General features: G+C 41.8%; 1 protein-coding gene across 1 annotated transcript in view; it reads left to right on the top strand.

The window, feature by feature from the left end:
• Positions 1-3284: 3284 nt before the first annotated feature.
• gpr63 (G protein-coupled receptor 63) overlaps positions 3285-6000 on the top strand; it is a 72727-nt gene continuing 70011 nt past the window's right edge. Inside the window, exon 1 of the mRNA XM_069888302.1 lies at positions 3285-3650. The gene's annotated coding sequence lies outside the window, so the exon portion shown is untranslated. The remainder of the gene's footprint in view (positions 3651-6000) is intronic.

Here is a 6000-nt window from a genome sequence, read left to right as displayed (position 1 = left end):
AAGTTTGGGATGGATAAATATTTGTTAACCAGATGTATAAGGAATATGGAGAGGTGCCTGCATAGCATTGTCATAAATCAAGCATTCTCTTTCAGTTATAAGGGGATGACATAAATAACAGGATTCTTAATTGTTCTTGTGTTTCTGCATTATGAGAATAGGTTGCAGGACTGAGGGAAATGAGATTGACGTGATTGTTCTGTTGGAAGCCAGTGTAGAGTGAATTGCCTCATGTTTTAATAAATAATATCTTCAATTCTTTCTTTATTATTCTCAACTGATCCCTATTATCAGCTCTCTTGCTCTGAACAACTATCTGAAAGTGCACCAGATTGTTCATGATTTTAGTGTCGTATCTAATTTTGAGTGAAGTTTCAAACATTCATGTATTGATCAAGACTTCTGATTGCTTGAAGGAAAATTATGCAAACTCTCTTTCCACAGAGAATTTTAGCTCTAAATAATATAAAGGCTATTTGAAATACAATATCTCTTAGTTAGGCAAACTACAATTAAAGCTACTGTATGGGATGACAAGGCCGTTTCCTTCTACTTCAGCAACACCACCCATTGATGCACCATTTCATCACTGCTGCTTGTGGGACTTCACTTCAAATCCTTAATTACCTCAGGGATTGAATTTTCTATCAATTCCACAATGCACAAAAGACCTTGTGCAGAATAAAGTCTGTGCCCAGTCTCACCGATGTAGGAGACTTCAATGTGAGCATCAGATGACCCTGCAGATTCACAAGTGAAATGTTGCCAAATTCATCATGAGGGAGGTGGTGTGAGCTCAAGTGGACCATCTCCTGCAGTCACGAGGATAGGTGCCAAGGGGACAGCTCCAGGGGAAAAAAATTAGCCACTCCATTCTCTCATAACTGAGGCATTCCATCCCAGGTTGGTGAGTCTTCTCTGCAGCTTCTCCAACACTATCACTTCTTTCCTGTCATAGTACTCTAACTCAGGTCTGACCAATGTTTTATACATTTGGAGCTTAATACCCTACTCTTGTGTACAATGTCCTGACTAATGAAGGTCAATAATCCCAGATGCCTTCTTAACTAGATTATCTATATATGCCACCATATTCAAGGATCTTTGAACTTGCATGCCATGGTACCTCTGTTCCTCAGTGCTCCCTGTGACCTCACATGGTGTATGACCTGGCTTCATTAGTATTTCCAAGATGATGCACCTCACATTAGGTTTAAACTCCATCTGCCATTTCACCAACACTTCAATATTACGCTGGAGCCATAGACTACCCGCCACATTGGCCACAACTTCACCAATCTTTGTTTCACCTGTGGATTTAATGATCATGCTTCCTGCGTCCAAGACTTTCGTGTGCATTACAAGCAACAAGGGTCCCAGCATCAATCCTTGTGGAACACTACTAATAGGGATCCAATAACTGAAACTGCCCTCACCTATCATCTTTTCTCCTATTGCCAAGCCAAATTTGTATCCATTTTGCCATCTTATCCTGGATCCTATGGGCCTGAAGTATTATCTACCTCTGAAAAGACATCAGCATAACTGGATGTTACTTCTGGAAATTCTGACCCATCAACACTGGAAATAACTTAATCAGCAGTCTAGGAAGGTGCTCACAAGGTAACGAGTGATAAACAATAAAACCCGATGTGCTGGTGATGCCCAAATAGTCCATTTTAATTAAAAAAATGGAATTTAGAGCAGAGGAAACTTGAGTTTTTTTTTAGTTTAGTCATACAGCATGTTAACAGGCCATTTTGGGCAATGGGTCCATGTAAACCAATTTGCACCCAATTAACTTACACTACTGGCACGTTTTGAATGGTGGGAGGAAACCCAAGCCCCTGGGGAAAACCCAGGCAGACAAGGGGAGAAAACACAGACAGTACAAGATTTGAACCCCAGTCCCAATCACTAGTCCTGTAAAGGTGTTGCACTAATCACTATGGCAACTGTGTAACAAAAATTCTTCACGTTACATAAAAGAAATAATACAGGACAATGAAAAGGCTACAGAACTTGTGCTTCAAAGAACATGGGTGGCTTCCCTCTGCTTCAGAGTTATGGAGTCAAGACAATTCAGAAACAGGCCCTTGAGCCCACTCTGTCCATGCTGATTTTCAGATTTAATGTCAGAGTACATTCATGACATCATCGAGACTTTTTCTTGCAGGTGCATAAGAATTGGTAGTGCAAAAAAAAACTACACAGTGTAAATGTAAATAACAAAGAACTAAACAGATGACCAATATAAATAAATTGCAATACAGAGAATTAAAAAACTCTATGAATAAGCAATCTTTAATGTACATTGAATTTGATTGAGGAGTCTAATGGTGAAGGGGTATCAGCTGATCCTGGTGGTGCGAGTCTTGTGGCACCTATACCTCTTCTGATGGCAGCAGCGAGAACAGAGTGAGTGCTGGGTGGTGTGGGTCTTTGATGATTGTTGCTGCTGTCTGATGGCAGTGTTACCTGTAGATGTACTCAATGTGTTGGAGGGAGGGGGGGTGGGGGGAGGGTTTTGCCTGTGATGTCCTGGTCTGTATCCACCACCTTTTAAGAGGGCTTGATGCTCAGGGGTATTGGTGTCCCCATACCAGTCTGTGATTCAGCCAGTCTTTCCACCACACAATAATAGAAATTCGCAAGGGTTTCTGGTATCATACCAAACCTCTGCAAACTCGTGCTATTATTCTGTATGGAAACTTGGTGTAAAATCTGAAGGAAAGTCCTGAAATGCAACTTTTTTTTTGGTTTGGCTGAATAGTACCTCAATGCACAGTTTATCACATGGATGCAAACACACTTCTGCTCTTTGGTCCTGTTTCTTTCTTCAGGACAATCTTGTTGGTCCGCTCAGCATTACCATGAACAAAAAAAAAGAGAATGTTGACAACAATTCTCAAGAGAGAAACAGAGTTCGAGGTCAACGTTCTTTCATTGGAATGTTATAAGACATAGAAGCAGAAATAGTCCATTCAGCCCATCTCGTCTGCCCTGCTCTGCATTCATGAGCTGATCCATTCTCCCACTCACCCCCGGCCTCTGCCCCAAAAACCTGATTCCGAGCTCATCAAGAATCTATTAATCCCTTGAATATTCCATTTTATCTTATTAGTCAGGCGATCATTTGCATTCCAATTCCCGGCACTATCCAGTTTGTGCCCCGGACTGAGATACCAATCAGAGACGCGTGTGTAAAAAAAAATGGGATAGGACGAACTCAGTGAACACGTGGAACAAAGCGCCTGTCCATCACTCAGGCTCGCGGCGGCGGGAAGGAAGGAGGACAAATCAGCATATTCCGCTCCGGAGAACGACGGTTGAATGACCGCCGCGGAGGACGACGGGGAGACGGGCACGTCGACAGATCACGTGGCATGACGCCCACGACCTTCCTTCGAGCGCCGAGGAGCTGCGGTTGCTTGGCACGTGATGGCAGCGTCCGGACGCGGGCACCGTGGAGCAAACCCGAGGAAATTGGACCAGATCGACAGTGAGAAGCCGGTGCTGCCTGTGGGGTTAGTGAAAGGGAGCATGAGGTAACTCCACCTCCTCCCCAGCTTTGCGGCAGTGCCCTGAATGCAGAAGCGCACCAGGAAGAGCTCCGCACATTAACGCCGAGCAAAGCAATCGCTGGCGAGGTGAGTGAGAGCTGTTCACATCTCAGGGAGCCGGTGTTTTTCACCAGTCCGTGAGCATTCGGTCTGCTCCTTCCAGACTGTTCTGGTTTCGCCTCACATATGCGATGAATGAAGCGTTTCCCAATAAACGGAATGTTTTAACTTTCTGCAATAAAGTCTATATATATGTATATATTGCATTCTGCAGTAAAGATTATATAAAAGTATATATAAATACTGCATTCTGCAGTAAAGTATGGATATGTATACATTTTACTGCAGAATTCCCCATCCCCCAATTGGACTTAGCCCTGTTTGAAACCCCTTTGGATTCTCAGGTTTACCTTTGCAAATGTTCGAAATGAGATCCTGTGACCTTTAGTTAATACTTGGGTTCTGTTTCACTTTCTTCATCTCATAGTTTGTTGCAGGTATTTTACTTGTCTAAAATAAGGTAATCAAAGTATGCCAACTTTATACGATTTGCCGTGTTAATATCTTTTCTTATTTGGATTGAGTAAATCAAAACGTGTTTTCAAAAACCTGCAGCTGATGTGAACGTTTGAGGCATTTGTGGAGATCAAGGTTTTTTTTTAATTTAATTTTCATATTTCAATTTCATTTGAATGCAATTAAGAGTCTCTAATCGAAAAAAATCTTTTTTGAATATATTCATAAAACGGATGTCTGAAGTATTTTTCTTGTATTGATAAAATTGGAATGATTGATTCCAAACCACCAAGTTTCAATGGACAGAGGGATATGAATAAATGTTCACTGGTTTGGAGGAGGATGTCCAAGCTCAAAATAGCCAGAGGTGAGAGCACTGGCAGTAAATGGGAAAAGAGAGCCAAAAAGTTGAGACTGTTATGGATGAGAATTCAGGACCATGGGGACGAGGGAGAATCAGAGAGTGTCTTAGATGTCCAAGTACACAGCGTGATTGTGATTGCTGTTGCAGGATTTGAAGTTCGACTGAATATATATCCATGATGGTGATGTAATCATGTCCGACAAGTCCAAGGGGTGTGGATGCATGGTAGAGTTTCTGTTGGTGTTTGAAGGATTGATTCGATTTGTAATTCTAACGTTTACAGTTGTCATAAAATCAGTCTTGGAATTATACCGACTGAACATTGAAAGGCCTGGGAAAAGTGGAGGTGGAGAAGAACAGAGAGGAGGAAATAGTTCTTCAGCCAGAGAGTGGTGAATCTGTGGAATTTATTGCCATCAATGGCTGTGTAGTCCAACCCATTTGATATATTTCAAGAAGAGCTTGATAGGTTCTTGATTTATCAGGATGCCAATGCTTATGGGGAGAAGGCAATGGAATTAGGTTTTTGTGGGGGGGGGGGGGGGAACATCAGGTATGATCTGAATAGTGGAGCAGACTCAATGGGCCGAACAGCCTAATTCTGTTCCACCATCTTGTGGTAAGAGAGAAATAGATATTTTGTAAACGTTGACTGATGGGTTGGCAAAACTACAGAAATTGATGTTTTTGATTTATTTAATCCATAGTATATTTGATGAAAATAGGAAGATGTTAATATGGATTTTGGAGAGAAATAGAAGGTAAGTACTTTGGAGGAAGAGGAGTGAATGGGGAGATTTTTATATGTAGAAAAGGTTGTGAAATAAAAAGGTTAAAATTAACTTTGGGTGTGACAGTCAAGTTGCTGTTTGAAGATTTTTGGTTAGAAATATGGTTGACAATGGAAATGGACGAATAGTTGCAGTGAAATGACTTGCTGTTCAGGAAGCAGTTAAGGTTTTGTAAGGCACTGTTGAGTCTCACGGAGTATTTGAGCAGTTTCGGGCTCCTTTCGGAAAGGATGTGCTGACATTAGGGAGGATTCAAAGGAGGTGCACGAGGATGATACTGGGAATGAAAGGGTTATCATGTGAGGAACGTTTAACAGCTCTTGGCCTGTACTCATTGGCATTTAGGAGAATGAAGGGAGATCTCATTGAAACATTTGGAAGGTTGAAAATGTAGAAAGATGTAGAAAGGTTGTTTCCCATGGTGAGAGGGGACACAATTTCAGGATTGGATGGCGTCCACTTGGAATAGAGATGCAGAGAAATTTCTTTACCCAAAGGGCAGAGAATCTGTGGAATATGTTATCACAGGATGTTGAGGAGGCCAAATTGTTGGGTGTATTTAAGGGAGAGATTGATAGATTCTTGATTAGCCAAGGCATGCTCGCACAAGAAGTGTTGTGCCTTGTATATTCTCTACTCAAATCAAAATGGATCTTCCCAGCCCCACAGTACAATGCTGTTGTGTGTTCCCACAACACTCTCCCCTCCCCGACCAAAATAAATGTTCCGCTTAAATGCAAGCAGTAAGTATACAAAACTACGTTAA

The sequence above is a fragment of the Narcine bancroftii genome, chromosome 6, assembly GCF_036971445.1.
Source record: "Narcine bancroftii isolate sNarBan1 chromosome 6, sNarBan1.hap1, whole genome shotgun sequence".
NCBI classification, from domain to species: Eukaryota; Metazoa; Chordata; class Chondrichthyes; order Torpediniformes; family Narcinidae; genus Narcine; species Narcine bancroftii.
Note: the sequence above shows the minus strand (reverse complement) of the source record. Positions and strands in the feature narration are given on the sequence as shown.